A 22,581-nucleotide genomic window follows, 5' to 3' on the forward strand; every position below is an offset into this window, starting at 1 on the left:
AAGGACGGCGTCCACTAGTACTACAAAGATGTCCCACTATTAGCACTTCACCAACCCCAAACACTGATTTCTGCCCAGATAAAGTAAGATTCACTTCTTCAAGCCTGGATAGAATCATGTCACAATCCTTTATATGATTTGCCACAAACTTGCGACACCCCTTTGAATCTAAATCCCCATCTTTGTCTTTCTCATCACAGCCCTTTATTGGCACATCATCCAAAAATGGCATAGTTTTTTGTGGTATGAAGTCCCGTAAGACTTTATTCATTCCATTCATCATATGTGCCACTGAGTTAGTGGCTCCCTGTGGTAAGGTACACATTCTTACTAATCCCAAAGGAGTTCTCATTGTGGTCAAGTCCCTGCTTTGTATATCCAGCTGGAACTGATCATATCCCGAATACAGATCACCCATAGAGTATATAGCTTTCCCTGCAAATGCTTCTGCAAACTCATCCACAATTGGACCTGCTCCCACATTCTTGATTGTGACTTTGTTTACAGGTTGCATGTCTTGAATAAAGCGCAATGTCCCATTTTTCTTTGGTACAGTAAACCATCTGTTGGAATATGGGGCACATGAAGGCTCCAAGATTCCCATCCTGATCTTTTCCTTTAGTAATTCCATCAACTTTGGCAAGAGAGCCTTTGGTACAGGAATTGGCCGCAGGTTCCAGGGCACATGTGGAACAGTAAAGATCACCATTGGTGCTGTTACACTTGGATCAACACAACCTATCTCATGCGGCTGAAAGGCAAAAGCTTTCCCATGTTTTACAAGCATCTCCTCAAAGCATTCCCTTTCAACTGGCAACAGAAAATCCTTCTCACCAATCTTCAGCTCTTTTAGAGTTTCTTGAGTAAATTTATGCCCAATTTTCTTCGGATCTCTAAGATTTGGCTGCATAGAAGCTTCATCTATCTTCTCCTTGCTTCCTGGTGGCAAGGGCAAGGCAACTGGTTTCACCTTCTTTGCAACCGTTTTGTACTTTGTATCAACATGAGCATCCATCTCACAATTCATGTTTTTACATTCCACCCCCTCAAATTCCTGTGGATTATATCATACATCTCCACAGATGACACCTTTATCATTTCATTTCCACCCTGTAAGCATGCTCTTCCCATATCAAAAAGCACATCCATAGTATCTATAAATGACACCTCATCAAGCACCCCTGAAATAAACTCATTCTTCTCCAAAAGACCACACTGCTCAAAACTTTTTTGTTCATTTTGTATATGTTTTTGCATGCCACGCTTTAAATCCTTGCTTTTAACAAAAACCAGTGACCCATAGCTGGAGAATCCCTGAAAATTTGCTGAAAAACTATTTACATTGATTGAGTCCTGCGAGAACTCATTTCCCCTTGTACCATTGGAATCCCGCTTTACAATGGCACCTGGCCAAAATCCCTCATCTCCCTGTAATTCATGAACTCTCTGTTTATCTTTGGGAGTGACTGTGCCCGAAGAGATTCACGATTCCTTTCATGATTAATGCTAACTGTCAAAAACTGAACAGCTTTTTTGCCATCTTTACTCCTTATTCTTGCATAAGCTGAACCATCATCCAAAACCTTTGTTTCCATCCTTACAGCTGTAATGTAGGGTTGCCCAAGAATGAGGGGATACGATGACATCTCCTGAACAAAGAAATTCTGATCATCCTTCACATCCCCTATAGTTACCCTTACATTTGGACATGCTGCATAAAGCTCTCCAGATGAATTATTAGCTGCTTTAATCATCCACCCATGATCCACATCCATTGGCCACTTACATTTGTTGTAGAGATTTTTAGCCATAAGATTTATTTCAGACCCATGATCAATTAGAGCGACATACGGCTCTTCCAAATCACCTATCTTGACAAGGGTTTCAGTGGTTGCTCTTGCCCAATGACTCCTGGAGTAATGACTCTTTGTAAGAACTTCTTTTTCATCATCCTCTTCCACAAAACGCACTTGTCGTGCTCCATCAGCAGAGTGATTACATTCCACCACATTTTCTCTCTCTTCCTTTTTCTGTACCTGTACACCATGAGTCTTGGAAGTGCTTGCCTCCCCTTGTGATGGAATAGATTCAATTATGGACTGCCTTTTTCTTCGTATAATATCAATTATCTCATCATGAAATTCTTTCTTTGCAATCCCCAAGACTTCCCCTAGTGTGAATTCCACCCTGCTGTTTAGAATTCTCTCTTCAAGCACCTTTTTGAGATCTGTTGCAACTTCAATATCAGATTGAAGCTTGTAGAGTGGACTTTTCCCTTTACCCTTCTCCTTCATTTTTGCTGGCACTTCTTCCATTGAAACATCATGTGGAGGTCTGCTATGCTGTGGAGGCATATGTGATGGCCCAGGATCCTTCTTTTCACTTCCACGTGTAACTCTTTTTGATGGCCCTCCTTCCTCATTTTCCCTTTTTCGCTTCTCCTCTACCTGTGCCTCATTATTTTGGCATTTGGCAATATAGGCATGAATGGATAAAGAATCCACAGGCTCCTCCCAGCCAGTCTCAAGACGTATACAATCACCTGCCTCATGCAAAGCTTGCTTTGACACTTTCTTTGATGCAATTAATTCCATTGTTGATGGCCAAAAATTCTCATTCTCATAATCCTCATCATTCTCAAATCCCTGCTTTAGTTGACCAACCTTTAATCCATAGGTTGCTGCCTCAACCATAGAAATGGCATGACTAGCAGCCATATCCTCTACCAGCTTTTTCATCCCTCCTTTCCCAAAGTTTGTACTCAATGGAAGACCAGTCTCTGTAAGATGGATTTTCCCATCTTTGAAGAACACAAGTTGATTTTTAAGAGCTTCTTTATAGCTGGTACAATCCTTCTTTGCATGCTCTGGGTCATCACACCATATGCATCTATATGTAAACCCTTCTTTGCTTTGAGGCCTTTGCATAGAAGCCTGCCCCAATGGTAGACCTTTTTCTTCAATCCTGGACATCTTCAATTTTAAGTCACGCATACCCTTGATAAGCTCATCCATCGGCCCATCTATCTTTGGAATTGTAGCAGCTGGTTTGGATAGATTCTCAGGAGTCAGGGGTGACAGCAATTATGGGGGTTGCAGAGCCCATCACCATTTTATCCCTCCTCCGCTTGCCGCTTTGCTAACATAGTGACTGCATCCTCAACATCATTCCAATCACTCTTTAATCCCTGTTCTGTATTCTTATCCTCAAGGAGGATTTCCAATTTCTCCTAGAGATCTTTCCCAGCTGCTTGCAAGAAGAGCTCTGTCTTTTCTCTGTCCAAAGTTGCACGCTCTATTCTTGACAACTGGGCATAACGCTTCTCAAACTCCCTTAGCAATTCTGTGGCAGAAATTTCCATTTTAGGTTTTGTGACCCATTCCAAGAAAGTTCGTTTGGTCACTCGCTCAGAATCCTCCATGAAGTATTCATCCTTTAAAGCAAGCTTGAACTCTTCCCAATTTCTGCCACCCTGTGCTGTCTGCAATCCCTTTATGCGCTCTCTTATTTCAGGAACGCATACCAGCTCGAAACTTCGAACCATATCCTCCTCAGTCACCCTGTTTAGCTCCATCTCCTTTATATAATTACGCAGGTACTTTGTAATGTCCTTCCCATCAAATTGATCTACCTTTTTCACAATTGATTGTAATGCCTTGGTCGTGGAAATCTGTCCCCTCTCAGTAGCTTGTTGCTGTTGCATGTACATAGTAAACATTTGAAACATCTGCATAACTCCGGGGTCAAAATGAACCCCCTGACCCTCAGAATTCTCAGCCATAGCTTCCCTGTATATTTCACCACACTCTCACCCCAGCAGTTTCACGTCGGGTTCACCAAAAGATGTCGTGAAGTGTGCGGTACAGCCAGGAAAGTACGAAACTTCTAGCTGTGAGAGTGAATGTCAAATCCAACAAGGAATCTCACGCACAAAATTTCCCAAGGAGTATTGAACATCACTATTTCCAATGACAAATACATGTGTCAACTTGCCTCAATACATCCTTGAATTCATCCCGATGATTGCACAAATTTGTATGAAATCCTTTGAACCATTCACATGTGGGCATAACAGAGCCTTCCCATCTTTCCAATATACATGTGGCCAGTTACATCCATTACATCCAGTGCTCTCAAAACCATTATTTCGAGATGTACTTTATCACCTGAAAACCTGCCTTAATATACTAACATCTCACAAGTAAAATATAGCATTTGGCATAGCTTTAACATGCTCATGAGATTTAGAAAATTCCATGGCTTGAATTCCAAAAATCCGATCGAGTAGGAAGTAAAACCAACCTTTCGGAACCTTAATGTGCTTTTGATGCTTTATTTCCACAATACTCCAAGTCTCAAGATCTTCCCATTCTTCAAATCTTTTAAAGGTTTACCAAACATGCGATTTTCCCAATTCGTTGATTTATATATTCAAAGTAAACAAAAAAAACCCACTTAACTGTGAGTAGAGATAGGTGAAATTTTCATCGATTTTTTTCTCTATTCCTCTGACGGCGGCTTCGCTCTGCAGACCACGGCGGAAGGCAAAATACAAGCATATGATGGAAACTTTATCATTGGATAGCTCTCATTTTCCTCTGCAATTCTAACTCCTACACGCCATAAACAGAAGCACTCTCTTTGAAATTTTAGACTCTGGTTGGATGGACGCTGTTCCTCCTTCTCAGAATTTTCTTTTCCCAACTCTGCACTCGCCGTCTCTCTCCGGCCCTTTTTTTTCTTTCCCCCGCGGCGAACTCGGCGCCTTACCACCTTTTTCCACTATTGATGCGGGAGTTTCCCATTACAAAAGCTGCGCTACCAAAAGCTCCAGAAAATTCTAAATAAAAGAATTAGCTTCCCTTTTCCACGTATGCTACTAGCCACGTATTGCTAGTAGCATTAAACCTTAGCATTAAGGTAGCAAGGCATATCCCATTATATATTTCTTCTAACCTTAGCATTAAGGTTAGAATTCTCATTGCAAGGCATATCCCATTATATATTTCTTCTAACCTTAGCATTAAGGTTAGAATTCTCATTGCAAGGCATATCCCATTATATATTTCTTCTAACCTTAGCATTAAGGTTAGAATTCTCATTGCAAGACATATCCTTAGGTCACAACAATTTCCTCAAACTCTTCAACATGGATTCCTTTGTGCATTGGTATGCCCTCATGCCATCATATATAACTGGATGCTTCTAACTTGCCCATGAGCTCTGAGTAACAGCAAAAACATCATCCTCCATACTCATATACAAAAAACTCCTAAATCTGACTCAGCCTCAGCTTGTCTTATTGAACCTCATATACAATATGAACATATGTACATGGCATCATATAATGACTCGTCATGGCACTTAACCCTATGCATCTGGATGTGTATTTGATGGCCTCACATGCACGGTTTCACATCATAGACGTGCCATGGCACGACAACGTGTTTTCTTTTTTGATAAATTTGACACCGCACCCATAGTATTACAGGTTATGGATCTTTGAAACCATTACCACTGCCTTCATTTGACAGTTCAAAATGGCCAGTATCCCACTGTAGAAACAAGTGAGTTCTGATTAAATATATACCAACAAGACTTGCAAAGATGTATGAGACCAAATGTAGCAAGTCCTCAAGTGATAATCATTGTCTTTATGCCATTGAATGTTTTTGTTGACTTCTTTTATGATGAGGAGGTTAGAAAAAGTTTGTCAATGTTTATCTACAAATAAGAGAAATGTCTGGAATTCTTAGGTCAAGACTAGTATGTAAAAGAATTAAATGGGGCTATTTGAAAAATCCAACAAAAGTCTTTTGTCTGTAAATACATGATTAGCTCTTAGAATTTCATTTTAGCCTTTCATTATATGAGATGGAATTATGTTAATGGAAATCTTGTAGCAATTGATCAAGACTTGTAGGAAGACATTGAAAATCCATTGATCTTATAATTTGAACATGAGCTCTTGACAATAAATATTAGGTCAAACATCTCCCTACATCAAGTTAGAACAAACTTGGTAAATGAGGACGTCCTACATGTGCCTGATGATTATGTGTTCAAGTGCAACGATAGTAAGGTATTCCAATCACGCTAACCTTAAAAATGCCTAGATTTCAATGTTAATCCATAATCATTATTGCTTACATACATTTCTTTGAATTCATATAGGTACCATAGAGAAAAGAAGGGACCATTTTATGTAAAAACATTACCACAAAGCAAGTTTTCTTGGTGCTACCTACTATATCATAGAGATCATCATTACAACATGATAGCCTCCTGTATTTTTGATAACGAATAGTTACATCAATGCCATGTTTACATTAATCATGTTTACATCAATGCCATGAGATCCTCTTGTATTTTAGTTATATCAATACCATGTTTACATCAATCATTTTTACATAAATGCCATGAGAGCCTCCTATATTTTCGATAGCAAATAGTTACATCAATGCCATGTTTACATCAATCATGAGAAATTTTATACATCCCAAGAGTAGTTTATACAAGGATCAACCCTTTTGTAATGTCTAATATATTGAATTTACGTACTGCATCAAAGCTTTGTTCTAAACATTGGGTGGGGCTTTCTCTTGCTCTTGGGAAGGTTGCTCTCTGAAAGGGAAACCTTGTTGTTCATGAGACGGTGATGGTTGCTTCTATGTGGGCCAATGAGGGGGTGGCAAATATCCTACGTGGATCCACTCCTTGTCGATTAGTGTTTGTGGATATTTCCATGGAGGTGCCCTTGTTGGTGGCCGTGGTGGAGGTGGCACAATGCAAATGGCATATCTAGCTGTGCCGTAGCTCAATATTGTTGATAAGATTTTCAACTATCATGGCCTTGAATAGTCATAAATCCAAATGCAAATAGTGTGCCAATCATGGATTCTACATAAAAAGAAAAAATTAAATGTGTGCTATCAGAGAAAGTACAAGAAAACTCAGATATCATTAAAAGAAAATCAGTATACAAAGCAAGGGGACAACCCAAAAATGTGAATTGCACCCGCCTCGTGTTGTGGTGATCCTATCTGTGTGGGAGATCATTCACGCATGAATTTGATATGTTAAATAATGAGGTATTATACATGCTTCAAGCAGACATGGTTCAGTTGAATAAAATGCGGTGATGGAGTCTCCAAAGAATTATACAAGCTGAGCACACGTTGTGCCAATTTGCACCATATGATTAACGTAAAGGTTGTCCCACATTGTTGTAAATCGGACCATGTCTGCCATCTATGGTTGACACGCATTGATGTGAATGGAACGCCTGAGATTTTGATCAAAACATGTGTTTTAGAGAAGAAAACTTATCCACCATAGTAGAGTTAGCATCCATGAGAGCGTGAATAGTTGAGATGGTGTAAACGAGGCACAACTATGATGACATTAAGGGCAGATGCGTGAAAAATACTATTGACGGTTTAGGGTTTAACAAGAGAGGTCAGACCGTAAATAGTAGTGAGGCATGAGAGGTCAGACCTTAAAAATACTATTGAAGATTTAGGGTTTACCCACCATAGTAGAGTTAGCATCCATGAGCGTGAATAGTTGAGATGGTATAAACGAGGCACAACTATGATGACATTAAGGGCAGATGCGTGAAAAATACTATTGACGGTTTATGGTTTAACAAGAGAGGTTAGACCTTAAATAGTAGTGATGAAGCATGAGAGGTCAGACCTTAAAAATACTATTGATGATTTAGGGTTTAACAAGAGAGGTCAGACCTTAAATAGTAGTGATGAGGCATGATGATGTCATGTACACGTGGTATTGAATGATGATATCAAGGAAAAAATTAGGGTCAAAATTTAGCTCGAAGGCTAATTTTCAAGGGGCTTCCAAAAGTCCTGGGCTATTTTAGACCCTAAAAAATGGTAATTTTTTTCATATATTAGCCCAAGGTAGAATTTTTTGGATAAAGTTTAGAGGAAAAAATCATTAAATTTACACTTATATCTTGAAAATTTTCAAACACTCGCCAAAGTTTCCTACAGACTCTACCTTCTATCAAAGAAAGATTCACCAACTCATCTCTACTTTGATCATAGGATATGCTTCTTATTTTTTACCTTGGATGATATCGAATACATGAATGACACATGTTAATCACACGTGTGGAGGGGAACCTGGGGGGAGACTGCATAATGCATGTTTGCCACGTGTAAAGATTGTTTGACATCGGGAACAAAGTACTCCCACATGCATTATTGGTAGCATGATTATGACACCCTCTTGCTCTTCTGCAACCAATCATGATTTTCAGACACCCTCTTGCTCTTCTGCAACCAATCATGATTTTCAGACACCCTTGCTCTTCTGTAAAAATTGGTCTTGTGACACTGTTCCTCTCCTGTAAACCGATCTTGATTTTGATAGCGTGATATCGATAGTTCTCCCGATAGTTACTAGATAATATCTTGCCCAATTCTAAATTTTGAGGGGTGTTCTCAAACCTTACCAATTTTTGAATGTCAATTTTCATGATTGAAATATGAATGTGCACCTTAGTTCAGTATTTAACCAAATCACAATAATGCGATATGGGATGTCATATCTCAACTTTGGTCCTGAATTGTGTTGTAATGATCCTTGAGAATTTTCATCATTCAATATCAATTTATTACTAGTTAATGCAAATTAGTATAACATGATATGGAGACCTCACTCTCGTGATCCTTGGCCACATATCACATTGTACTGACCTTTGCACACCTATCATTAAAAAATCACCATTTTCTCATTTTTGTATAGTTAATAATCGTTGTGACATCTTCACTCTACTCACTTATAGATGGATTTGAGTGAGATTGAGGTTGACCCCGACATTGCATGATGTTGCTGTGTCTTACATAAGGTTGATGTGTCTTACATAAGGTTTCTCGACTCGTGGGAGGTAAAGTGCATCCCTGAATAGGTCGAGGCTAAGATGAACAGTGTGGGGAGCGCCCTCACTATCTAGAACCTACCCTGTAGCTTGGGTGGCATTGTATATCTCTATGAAATAGAGGCAATTCAATAGGTCTAGCCCCCATGGCTACAACGTGGGAAATCCACTGAGCCCTATCTACTCCAGGTGGTCTGCTCCAAGTGGGTGACTACAGGTAAGGTCTGTGTGATGGCCCGATAACAAGGCTCTATGTAATAGAGCAGCTTGTGCTTGACCTTGTGTGTATTCTTCATGAGGCTATGGATGGCATGGCCATGAACCTGCTTCATGATGTCTTTACCCAATTGGGAAAGTTGGGTGGGGTCCTCAAATCAATGGCTAGCATGCCTCCTCTTCTTCTATGGGGTATGAGCAATGACCTCATATAAGGAGTGAGAGTGCTCTGGTTCGGCCATGAGAGCTATATGGGTAAGCAAGCAGGCAAGAAGGAGTGAAAATTGGGGGGGGAAACTACAATAGTTTGGCTAGGGGCAAGAAGAAAAGTGAGGGAAATAAATGGGGTGGGCCCTTATATAGATTTTCAAGGAAGGTACATCAGTGGCTTCATAGAGGAACGGGCGTTCCTTTGTTGAAGAAACGACCGTGGCTTCATGAAGGAAAGGCCGTGGCTTTGCAGAGGAATGGCCAATGACTTCAGGAATAAATGACTATGGATTGACGAGTGAACAATCGTGGCTTGACCAATGAATGGCTGTGGCTTGGTGGCATTGGAGTGAACGGCCATGGCTTGCCTAATGAATGGCCGTGGATTTTTGAGGGAACGGTTGTGGCTTTACTGAGGAAATGGTTGTGGCTTTACTGAGAAAATGGTTGTGGCTTTTTGAGGAAACAGGCGTGGATTTCTGAGGAAACGGTCGTGGATTCATTAGTGAATGGTCGTGGCTTTGTGGAGTTAGAGTGAACGACCATTTGCTTTGACTTAAGATTGAATTTTTTCTTGGCCGCACAGTGAACAAGTTTTATACCCTAAGGCTACATGGTTAGCACCCCGTTTTACGGGTTTTGTATTGACTCCTTGCCCAATTGGTGATAGCAAGAAGGCGGGTCCAATTGGGTTTTGGCAAGGTTGGCAACTCGATGAAGCCTTGGGGCTTCACAGGAGGGAGCTGTTGTATGATGATGAGTGGTTGCAAAGGCAAGAGGTTAAGTAAGGGTGCAACGAGATAGTCGCATAATAAGGGCAAAGTGGGTAGCCGAGGTTGATGGGATATCACTAGTGGAGACAACGAGCAGGGGTTGCGTGGCCTTGGCTTACTCCTAGATCTTTGTTTTCCCCTTATCATGCAGAGTGCTAGTAGTGACAAGTGCTAGGGCTAGCTTTGGCCTCCAATTGGAATTGTTGGTGTTGGGAGCTTGGGAGCAGCAGGGAGGGTGTACATTGGTTGCACGGTAACCATATTTGCCTATTGCCTTCATAGAACTTTTCGAGCAGTGAGAAGAGGTTTAGGTACCCACCTATAAGTAGTTGCAAGTTGAGGATGAGGCGGGTGGTGATGACTACTTTGTGGTGGAGGGTCTTTGCCATAAATGTTCTCCCTAATTTTGTGGGCTTGTGGCTACCTTATCGGAGGTTGACGTGAGGTTTGGTCAATATGACAAGGAATAGAAGATTTTGGGTTTTGCAAAGGTTTGAGGAGAGAGGTTGGATATTTGGGGAATCCATAGGGTGTTAACACCCTAATGTAAGTGGAAACATGGGTGCAGAGAATGCAAGTCAGCAATCACAGTCATTAAGTAGACTAAGAGAGTCCTCATCCAGCAGTTTTGTTGTTGATAGACCATGGAGTGGCAAACTGCATCATAATACCAGTCTTGGAAATGTTGTTGGTACATCACATAAAGACAAAGAGAAAGTAGTTGAGCCCCTTGGTATGCTTGATATTTCTGTAGGGCATTCTCTTGTTAATGGAAAGTCTAGTGGCTCGACGATGAGCCTTGATGAGGAGCTTGGGATTCTAGCAACAATGAGGAAACCTAGTGTGAAGAAGGCTATGGAAGCCATGAATATAAAATTACAAAGATCTGGAAGAGTCAAAAACTCTATGCAGAGGTTGACTTATGATGGTTATGTGGCACATCACTATGCTTATATGGCAAAAGTTGTCTAGTTGTAGAACCCACATGTTTTGATGAGGCTATTGGAAATGTGTTGGGAGAAAGCTATGGATGAGGAGATGGATGCATTGTATGGAAATGAGACTTGGGATCTGGTGCCATTGCCTGAAGGCAAGAAAGCTATGGCTGTAAGTGGGTGTATAAGGTGAAACATAACAGTGATGGCAGCATAAGCAAGTACAAGGATAGATTGGTAGAGCCAAAGGATATGCACAGACACATGGGGTTGATTACGAGGAGACATTTCTCCAGTTGCAAAGATGGCAACTGTGAGAGCTGTGATTGCGGTGGTTGTAGCTAAAGGCTAGTTTTTACATCAGATGGATGTTAAAAATGTGTTCTTGCATGGCAACTTGCAAGAAGAAGTGTATATGGATCAACCACTTGGTTTTGAGGATACAGGTCACCCAGAGTATGTATGTAAGCTTCGTAAGGCTTTGTATGGGCTGAAGCAAGCTCCACGAGCATGGCATAACAAGATTGCTGAGTATCTTGTCACTATTGGTTTTCATATGGCAGATGCAGATCACTCTTTGTATGTGCGCAAGAGTGATAAGGGTATTGTGATCATCACCATATATGTAGATGATATTATTGTTGGGGGTGACGACTTGGATGAGATTGGGCATGTAAAAAGTCTTCTCAAAAGGAAGTTTGAGATGAAGGATTTTGGAGATCTGCACTACTTTTTGGGAATTGAGGTCATTCGCACACCTGAGAGTATTTGGCTGTCACAGAGACAGTATGTATTGGACATGTTGTCCAAGTATGGGATGGCTGATTTTAAGTCAATCTCGGTGCCATTATATCAAAATTGCAAGCTTAGTGGCAGATATGCAGGTTATGTGTTGGAGGATTCCACTACTATGTACAGGAAGATTTTGGGGAGTTTGATCTATGTCACGATCTCAGTAGGCCAGATTTGAGCTATATTATTGGCTTAGAGAGCCAGTTTATGCAGGTTCCACGCAAACCACATCTTGACAGTGTGCGACGCACACTTCGGTATTTGAGGGCCATTGTTGATTATGCATTGTTTTATGCAACAAGTGTACCATTAAAGCTATACGGGTACACAGATTCAAATTAGACATGTAGTATCTCGGACGTGAGATCTACTAGTGGATTTATGTTTTCATTGGGGAGTGCTGCTGTGACATGGATTTTATTCCTTTTATTCAAGATTTTATTCATATTTCCTAGACGACATACTAGGGAGTTTCAAATTGTTAAGGTATGTATGGGCGGTATCATGGTGGTATGGGACGCTAGTGATCCCTCACATATATTATCTTATGGGATAATTTGGACTCAAGATTGTTTCTTTGCTTACATCACTTAGCATGTTGACCTCAACATTCAAAGATAATCTCATTTTCTAAATTCACTAGAAGTTATAGTGTGGGCATTCTCTAAATAAACTTCTTTTATCTATAGCCTACATGTATTGATGAGTGTAATCTCGTCGACATTTCACTTGTTGAAATCTCTTTCTTTAGAGTTCAACGAGTTTATCTTGTTGTGTTTGGATTAAGAAAATTTGGATTTTTTCTTTGCTGACATTTCTTTCTCTAGTTCCGTACTTTAGGTGATTTATACAATCAACCTGATAGGTTTACGGATGAACATATGTGACTCATCAAGACGTTGATGACTCTCTATGTTGATATGGATAACTTGGGACGTCAATTATTCCATGAGCAGATGTGGGTATGTTGGGGCGCCGATGAATCCCTGGTTTCTGCTGTTATAATGCCATGTTTTCCTACTTTATTCCGAATGGTTTACAATGAGAAAGTTACTTTGAATGTGAATTGCTCTGATCAGCTGTAGTCTAATGGTGGGCAAACAGAGCAGCGTATGAATCAGATTATTGTAGAGTATATGCTTCGTGCATATGTCTCTAGAAAATCATCATATTGGGAAAAATATCTTCTAATGATGGAATTTGCATGTAACAGTTTTAAATATATGGCTATTGGTTTTAGTCCGTGCATACTTATGTATGGGTATCAACCCAGGGCACCTATTGATGTCGATCTTAAGGACATCGAGCTTGATGCATCGAGGGATTTCTTGCGAGATATGCAGGAAATGCTGACCACAGCTCGGGATTCTTTCAGGAGTGCTCAGGATAGAGTACGATTTTATACTGATAGGGGACGCTCATCTTGGTTTTTTGAACTAGGAGCGCTGGTTTATTTTATTGTTCCTAAAGACTCTTGGACTTTGTCTCAATAGAAAAATGCTCGAATTTATCTTCTAGATATTGTGGTCCATTTTCAAGTTATACATCGGATTGGTACAGTCGCGTTTGAACTTAAAACTACCTCCACATGTTAGAGTTCATCCAGTCTTTCATATCAATAGATTGAAAGAGAAACTGGGAGGTGAGGATAGCACAGTTACTTCTCAAGAACTCGTTGAAGTCAAAGATTTATCCTATGTTCTACACGAACCTGATAAGGTACTTGAATTCAGGGAAAGGAAACTTTGTATAGTTAACTAATCCTTGAGATTAAATTTAGGTGGAAAGATAGGGAAATAGAGGATTCGACTTGGGAGTTGGTTGATAGTTCAGTTGATAGTTCAGTGCAGTTCTTCTTCTTTTCATTGCAAGAGTGCAATGTTTTGAGAGAGGGGAAGTATGTTATATGCACATTATATGTGCATATACTAGGAGGCTCACCCACATTAGGCTTGTGAGCATGGGAGCATGGGAACAAGCTCTAGTAGAGCATGGGTTAGGACTAACCTTAAGGGTTAAGGTTAGGGTCAAGGCATCCAAGGGTCACACATGGGAAATAGAGAGTCAAGAGTCACTTGAGGGCCCTCCTATATAATAGGGGCATGGGACACACTCAAGGGAGGCTTGGGGGGCTTGGAGGCTTAGGCTCTTGTGTAGAGGTCCATATCTACTCACCTACCATTTCACACTATAGCTACATGCTATTGGATTGGAGTTACACCTCTTGATGGTATGGGACATCAAGGTTACAGGTATGATGTATTTCATTTATAATTCATGTGTGCATCCCTTGGGCTCGGGGGTGGTTGGGTGGTTGAGTTTATGCCTGATTTATGCATGTTTATGCATAACAATTATCTAGAGAGATCTTAGGGATTTAACACTAGATCCCCTCTAACTCCTCTATTCCCTTCTCCAAGCTTTCGTAACTGAGAAATTCGACATTTTAAAGCAAGAATTCAAGTAAATAGAGTAAAATTATGCTCAAAGTGCATCTTAAAATGTTCAGGAAAATTCAATCAAATCACCCACCGAATTTGAAACTAAGTTGAGACCTTTGATTTTGATCTGAGGATCAAGAATTCAAAATTCGAGGAGTTCCGCTTGGAAATCCAGACCTGTGATCTAGAAGTCTTGGGATACGGAATTAAGATATACTCATTATATTCAAAAGAAAATCAAAACTGAAAACTTGCATAGAAACCCTATTTTCTTAAAGGACTATCTTACGCCATAATGCTGGAGGGAGAATTTAGTATATGTGTTTTTCTAAGGGAAGTTCGGTTGCAACAGCTGTGCTAGCGGGGAGTGTTCAAAGGACGGCTCACGCGGCAAAAACCTGCCCAGGTCTTGACCAGCCTGGGTATGGTGTAAAATGGTGTGCTTCCGGTACGATGGGCGAGGGGCCGACGAAGCGGTCCCTGAGTGAAGTGCCAGGACACCTAAGGAGGATCCTAAAGGGTTCTGACAAGGCGATGCACGGGCTCGCAGTGCTTAGGATGCCCATACGTATGTCGTGGAAGATATATATATGTATGATGAGACGAGAAAATTATTGTAATCTATTACTGGATCTCGTTTTGCTGACCTGTTGGTCTCAATGGAGAAACAAGGATTGAATGAAAATTTTGAGTTATAACATCTGTAACCAATAATTGTTTGTCAATGGATTGTTTTATAAATTAAAGTTCAAAGAGGAGTGTGTGCGTATCTGTATTCTAAAGCAAAAGTTAAGAAAGGCATTCAATTATGGGTGGGTGAGTACTTGTCTAGTTCTACCAATTCCAGTGGTTGGGCAGTGGCTAACCCATGGGATGGAGTTAGGTTGGAATCTGTAGAGTTTTAATAATAAAATTGATTAATAAGAATATGCTTAGAACTTGAGTAGTTAAATAAAAGCCTGAAGACTTCTCTAATGAATAGATCAACGGTTGTGCCTGATTCAATTAGGAAAAAAGCGTTGATTCATTCAAGTTAAGTCTGTAATAGTTTTCTTTCTATCTGGTTTAATCAGATGAAGGTTAGTTCAGTATCTTGAATTTCATTATAAGAAAATAAAAATGGTGGAATCATCCTCGTTTTTCGGACATGGAAAATTTTCTCGGTTTCGATTTTCGAAATGACCACCAGCTTAGTCTCGTGCCTGGACATTCGAGGGCAAGGCCCCGAGTGGGAAACCCTGCCCCGTACAAGAGGGAGCTGCTTCCACTGCCAGCAATCGAGAATCCAGTGCGCGGAGGGGGCAGTGGGATCCCACACTAGTAATGGAGATATATTTGGAAGGGCAATTGCTTCCAATGCTGAACACACTATCTAAAACATCTCTTTCTCAAATTAGAGAAGACCTTACATACAAGGAGATTGAACAATTACCAAAAGATTATACATTTACAATGGATACTAAAAAGGTAAACCATTTATATTTACATTCACCATTTAGTATGCTGTGCATAACATTATGTAAGATACCACTAACAAAACCCCTTTTTTACAGGTGCCAAGGCGAAAAGAGAAAATGACTTTATACAAAGAATCTGTCTCTCATACTATTCACTTAATTAATCATTGAATGATGACAATATTGAGACATTGTAACTCCAAAAGCAATTGTATATATGAAAGATTTTTTTCTTACAAAACAATGTCAAGTCTCTTATAAAATTAATGTTACAAATGTAAATATAAGTCTAATGATGGTGACGTCGATCAGAAGAGTCAGGGGCACGGGAGCGACGCCGTGTTTGAGAGGTCAACTGCGCTTGTGAGACTGAGGGGGCCTTCGATTTTGCTCCCTTTCCATTTCTTCCCACAGTGTTTCTTCTGTTTCCCTCTCTGCCTACAACTTGACCTGCCTCCTAGATTCCACCCACTCATCCACTCCACTTGTAGCCTGTCATACTCATTCAGGGCAGCCACATGTTCTTCGACTTGACTTTACCGCTCCTCGTCTCGTTGACATATTCTCTCTGCAGCTTCCCTTGCAAATTTGTCTGCCCTCCTGATCTCTTCTTCTGTGCACGATCATGGATAGCCAAAATAATTCTTTATATAGATTTTGTCCTGAATTGTTTTACGTGCAAGGGAGCATATTTGTTCAGACTTATTTCCTGTACACAGAGAAAAGCTTTGTTAGGGACATTATAGCTACTGATTGTGCAAGTCTACATTACAAACATCACGTACATCAGGAATATCAAAAATTTTCTTTATTAAAAGATAGGCATTTAGGGCCGTCCTGACATTATTGGTTGGACTGGCACCCTTATCCTATGATATGTCATGCGTTGTACAAAGTTCGGCTCCGTTAGGAGATGTTCCAATGCATATACAAACTTTTGAGCACATCTGAGAGGTCAAAAAACAAGCATCAGCTTATCCTACTTAAATAAATCTACATGCTTGTCGAAGAGGGAAATGTCAATAAGGACTTACTCTCTAACACGGCCATGATATTACTAAACAGAGTTAGGAAAATAACATGTGTTTTGCTCAATATCGTACAAAAACAAACTCGAGTGTCGGCGGCGGCGGCTGAAAAAAACAAAGAGGACATAGGTGTTATTAAAGAAAACACATATAGATTACCAAATATTTGATGTCAGTTTTAAACTTAACATGAGACTCACTCTTCATGGTAAGTCATGAAAACAAGTCTTGCCAAGTCGAGGTTCATTGGTTCAAACTAGGACATAAGGTTCAAAAATGATGAGCTATCATTTTGTAATGCCGAAAATGAGAGGATCCATAGTATATGTATAGTTTTGGACCTCTTCTAGTAGTAGTAATATACAATACCTAAAGGCAACAATGAAAAGAACAAAGAATTAGTCCACTGGTACTTACAGCTCAGTCATGCATCATACTATATACATCATGCATTGTATATACTATACATACCATAGTAGAATATTGACAATGTTATCTGTGATTTCCATTGCGTCAATCCTCAAAACATTTAAATCGTATCCATCTAGACGCCTGACAACTCTTTGGCCCTGAAGTGAAAATGCCGCCTCTAACCGGCGCAACAGCCTCCAAAACTCTCAATTCTTTGATATTTTCTACTTCAATCAGACTTACTTCCCTCTCTATCCTGTCTACATCTTCTTCTTCTGCAATAATTTCAACTTCAGCGGAGGGTTGTGGATGTGCTGCAGTAGCCTCCAGTTGTGATTGTGCCTCCGGTTCTAGTTCTTTGTGAGGTTCTGCTTGAGAGCCATCATCACTGGGGTGTTCAAGTCTTAACCTACTCTAAAAACGGGTGTCCCTATCGTGAGGAGCACGGGAGCTCTTATATGGCCTTGTATAAGGATGGAGGGGGGGGGACTATAAGGATACACCGCATTCGAGGATAGCTTACAGAAACAAGAACAAGCATTTGGTCGTATCTGTATCGCAATCGATGAAGGGTATCAAAATTCCTCGGCATTATTGTCATGAGCAGCAAGAAAGTAAGCATCTTCAAAAAACTCGATCAGTCCTCAGTGATTTCTTGAAGACACAATAATGCAGATGATTGCCACCACATGCCAATACTCCATTGCTCACAAATTTCATGCACAATCGTGTGGAAAGGGATCCTGGATATCACAGGTTGCATGTGTTGCTCAATGCGATGAAGCTCCTGCAAAACTGTCCTATGAGCTTGATACCTCCTTGTTCTGCCTTGCGCCTGCAGTGACTTGATAGGTCTTTCAAGCCTACGAGCAGTTTTCTTGGTACGAGCCATCTAAACAAATAACAAAGCGTTATGAGAAACGCATTTAAAAAAGTCAGTACCAAGCGATATAACAGAAATAGGATTCCAGAGTACATTGTATCGCTTAGTACTAACTCCACGACCCCATGACTCATAGTGGGGTGGGTACCAAGCAATATAAAGCAGATAGGATTCTGGAGGCCTTTGTATCGCTTGATACTGACCCCATGACCAACGTTATCACATTGGGGTTGGTACCAAGCGATATAAAGCAGACAGGATTCCTGAGGCCTTTGTATCGCTTGATACTGACCCCATGACCAACGTTATCACATTGGGGTTGGTACCAAGCGATATAAAGCAGACAGGATTCCTGAGGCCTTTGTATTGCTCGGTACTGACCCCAACGTTATCACATTGGGGTCAGTACCAAGCGATTCCGAAGGCCTTTGAATCACTTGGTACTAACCCCATGACTCACAGTGGGTCGGTACCAAGCGATATAAAGCAGACAAGATTTCAGAGGCCTTTGAATCACTTGGTACTCTGACCCCATGGCCAACGTTATCACAGTGGGGTCGGTACCAAGTGATATAAACCAGACAAGATCCCGGAGGCCTTTGTTTTGCTTGGTACTGACCCCATGACTCGTAGTGGGGTCAACACCAAGCAACATAAAGCAGACAAGATCCCAGAGGCCTTTGTTTCGCTTGGTATTGACCCCATGACTCACATTGGGGTCGGTGTACCAAGTGATATAAAGCAGATAGGATCCCAGAGGCCTTTGTTTCGCTTGGTACTAACCCCATGACTCACATTGGGGTCGATACCAAGTGATATAAAGCAAACAGGATCCCAAAGGCCTTTGTTTCGCTTGGTACTAACCCCATGACTTACATTGGGGTTAACACCAAGCGATATAAAGCAAACAGGATCCCTAAGGCCTTTGTTTCGCTTGGTACTGACCCCATGACTCACAATGGGATTGGTAACAAGTGATATAAAACAGATAGGATCTTGGAGGCCTTTGTTTTGCCTGGTAGTGACCCCATGACTCCTCACAGTGGTGTCGGTACCAAGCAATATAGGCAGACAGGATCTCGGAGGCCTTTGTTTCGCTTGGTACTGATCCCATGACTCACAATGGGGTCGACACCAAGCAATAGAAAGCTGACAAGATCCCGGAGGCCTTTGTTTCACTTGGTATTGACCCCATGAATCACAGTGGGGTCGATACCAAGCGATATAAAGCAGACAGGATCCCAGAGGCCTCTGTTTCACTTGGTACTGACCCCATGACTCACAGTGGGGTCGGTACCAAGCGATATAAAGCAAACAGGATCTCGGAGGCCTTTGTTTTGCTTGGTACTGACCCCATGACTCACAGTGGGGTCGAACCAAGCAATATAAAGCAGACAAGATTCCGGAGGCCTTTGTTTCGCTTGGTACTAACCCCATGACTCACAATGGGGTCGGCACCAAGCGATATAAAGCAGACACGATCCCGGAGGCCTTTGTTTCGCTTGGTACTGACCCCATGACTTATAGTGGGGTCGGAACCAAGCGATATAAAGCAGACAGGATCTCGGAGGCCTTTGTTTCACTTGGTATTGACCCCATGACTCACAATGGGGTCGGTACCAAGCGATATAAAGCAGACAGGATCCCAGAGGCTTTTGTAATGCTTGGTACTGACCCCATGACCAACGTTATCACAGTGGGGTTGGTACCAAGCGATACGAAACAAACAAGAGTCCAGTAGTCTAAAGGTACCAATATCGTTGGGTACTAGATGTGGGAAACATGAGCTAAGGGAGTCAGTATTAAGCAATATGGGACCAGAAGGACCCCGATGAAACCCTGAGCACTTTGTATAGACACTATTATCAACATTCACAAAATAGACAGCAAAACGTTAATAGAGAGTCTGAAAGAACTCTGAAATACCTATAATGGATGTAGAGACCGATGGCGTTTGACTCAGTTTGGGGGACGTTGAGGAGGCTGATGCAGTCAGAGAATCGGAGAATGATAGATGTAGCAGCGATGGCGTTTGGCTCTTGCTATTTTGTCAGAGACTCTAAGGTGAAAAAAATGAACACATGCAAGAAAGTTGATGAGTGAGCACATAGTACATACCATATTCACATGTCGTTAATGCTTCTGACCTTTTAAATGTCAGCACGAGTGGTATGAGTCAATAACGTCCCAAAACTCCTCATGTGGTACTAGTTTTTTAAGTCCCAAAACTCCCTTGGGAGGAGTGTTCAGGGAGGATATTTTTGAGAAACGTACCCAAATTCCCATTGGACTCCTCTCAAACCAGCAAATCAAGCAATTTGGGACATACATTTTTAGAAATTTACACTATTTCATAAATTTCCTTTGCATGCTAAAATCCTTCTAGGTTTAAGTCTAATAGGAAATCCTCAAATCTAACCACCTCTATGATAAGTTGAGACACCCGTTTGCGTTGAGTTACCTACGTTGCCATCCATCGCCATCCCTGTACTACCTTTGCATTGCCAACGCCGTCCCTCTGCATCACCAACGCCGTCCCTCTGCATCACCAACGCCATCGCCAAAGCTTTCAATATTTTCTGCAGGTATGCCCATCTCTCTCTCTCCCTCTCTCCCTCCCTCCCTCCCTCCACCACCATGAAAACTAAGGTTTCAATTGAAATCAAATTTTCTAGAGTAGTAGTGGGTTGCAAATGTGTAAACATGAAGGCCAAGTAAGTTTATAGGCCTTCAAGTCAAAGCTTAGGGCATGCCTTAAATTTTCAAGCCTGGAAGACAGACTATTTCAGCTTACAAAATACAACTAAAATGCAAAATATGTCGCTTGTATGTTTTTTATTTAATATATATAAAGGCTTCATCTCAAAAATTAAAACAATAAAACTTATTGACCCCTTTAAGTCCCTTTAAATTTAGGGGTCAATACCAAGCGGTGATGGGCTCAGAAATTCCGCATGAGACCTCTATCGCTTGGTACTGACCCCTCTTTTTTTGGTGCTAGTACACCAAGCGACAAGGGGCTTGCATGTGTATATCTAAATCTCCTTATCCCCAGGTACTGAACCCAAGTATAATAAGCGTGCATATTCTAATTGACCAAAATGTTTTTTTTAGCATGTCTTCGAAAGAGTTGGACATTGTCTACGAATCGGATGACGAGGCAGAAGAGTACTGTGCAGAAAAGTTGTTTATGTTCTTGTACAATGCAGAATCCCATGAGCGTTTTCATGAGTTGTCTTCAATGTTCAACAAGGAACTTTCTCTTGAGAACATCATTAATTCTTGTAGGATTGTTCTCAGTGACCGTGAGTAGGAGTATGAAGACACTGTTTCTGCCAATATCATTATGTCTGATGGTTAACAATATCTTCATCCATCTGATTTTGCAACAGATAAAGTCATGAAGAGGAGGCTTAGCCGTTGTCTTGAAAAGATTCCCAGCTACAGCAATAGAGTAGGAGAAATGCCCAATACACTCAAAGAAGTGTCGCCTGCTCCAATTTAGTTATGGTTTTCTTTGTTTTCTGCATCTTCTTATTATTGAGGACTCAGAGCCTGATACAATGACTTTGGCAAGCACTCAAGTGCCGAGGATGATGGGGTTGAGGAAGAGGTGGCTATAGACCCAGCAGAGGAGAGGGTAGAGGCTGAAAAGGAAACCTTTGAGGCTGATGCATCCCTTATCCCCTTCGATGTAGCACCTTCTGATGAGAATGAATAGGGGGAGTTGTCACTACCTTCCTTGCCCAGCTTTACGATGGTAGCCCAAGCTAATTATGTATTATTAATAGACATTATGCAACATTTCAATATTCGTGAATGAAGACTATTGCTTGCCTGCCTTAGCAAATTTTAGTGAAGCAGACATGGGATGGATAGAGGAAGGAGTTGACAATTATCTACTAGCTGATTTTGTAGTCCAAGACTCCGAGTACCTGCCTGGCAAGGAGATATTAAAGAAGATGTTTGATGAAGCTAGGACATATAAAACCCAATTGCCTTCCAAGGAGTGCATCCTACCACTTCTATTTGTTCTCCTTTAATTACCCCAACTAGTCAGGCCCTTCTCTAATCAGTCATGTGGATATGGAGGAACGGAGTTGGCTGCATGTCAGTAATTCCTAGCTTTTTAGCTAGACTATCTGATATTATGTTTACTCCTAACCCTCCATCCAAAATGACCCTTTTCACTACCTGTCCTCTGATCTTAATGGTCAATTCCAAAATGGATGTGTCAAAATCATGGAATGTTTCCACATTCCTGCATTATGTTGTCAGGTTTTTCGATTCCTGCAAGGAAATTTGCACCAGTTTCTCATTTTGGTACTATGGTCTGAAGCAGCTTTTTCCTGTAATTGGGAACCAGATTCAGCATTTGGTCATGTAGTGTTCAATTTCATCTTGTTGAGATCCTCCCACAAGTCATATTCCTTCACGGAGCTGCTCCTTGTCAGTTGGCATGCCTTAGTTTCTGTGCATCCTTCCTTCTTCCTCTTTTGCTTCCCTTTCCTTTTCTTGACTTCCCCTTGT

Source organism: Cibotium barometz, chromosome 1 (genome assembly GCF_041138505.1).
Source record: "Cibotium barometz isolate CiBa-2024 chromosome 1, ASM4113850v1, whole genome shotgun sequence".
Classification (NCBI taxonomy): Eukaryota; Viridiplantae; Streptophyta; class Polypodiopsida; order Cyatheales; family Cibotiaceae; genus Cibotium; species Cibotium barometz.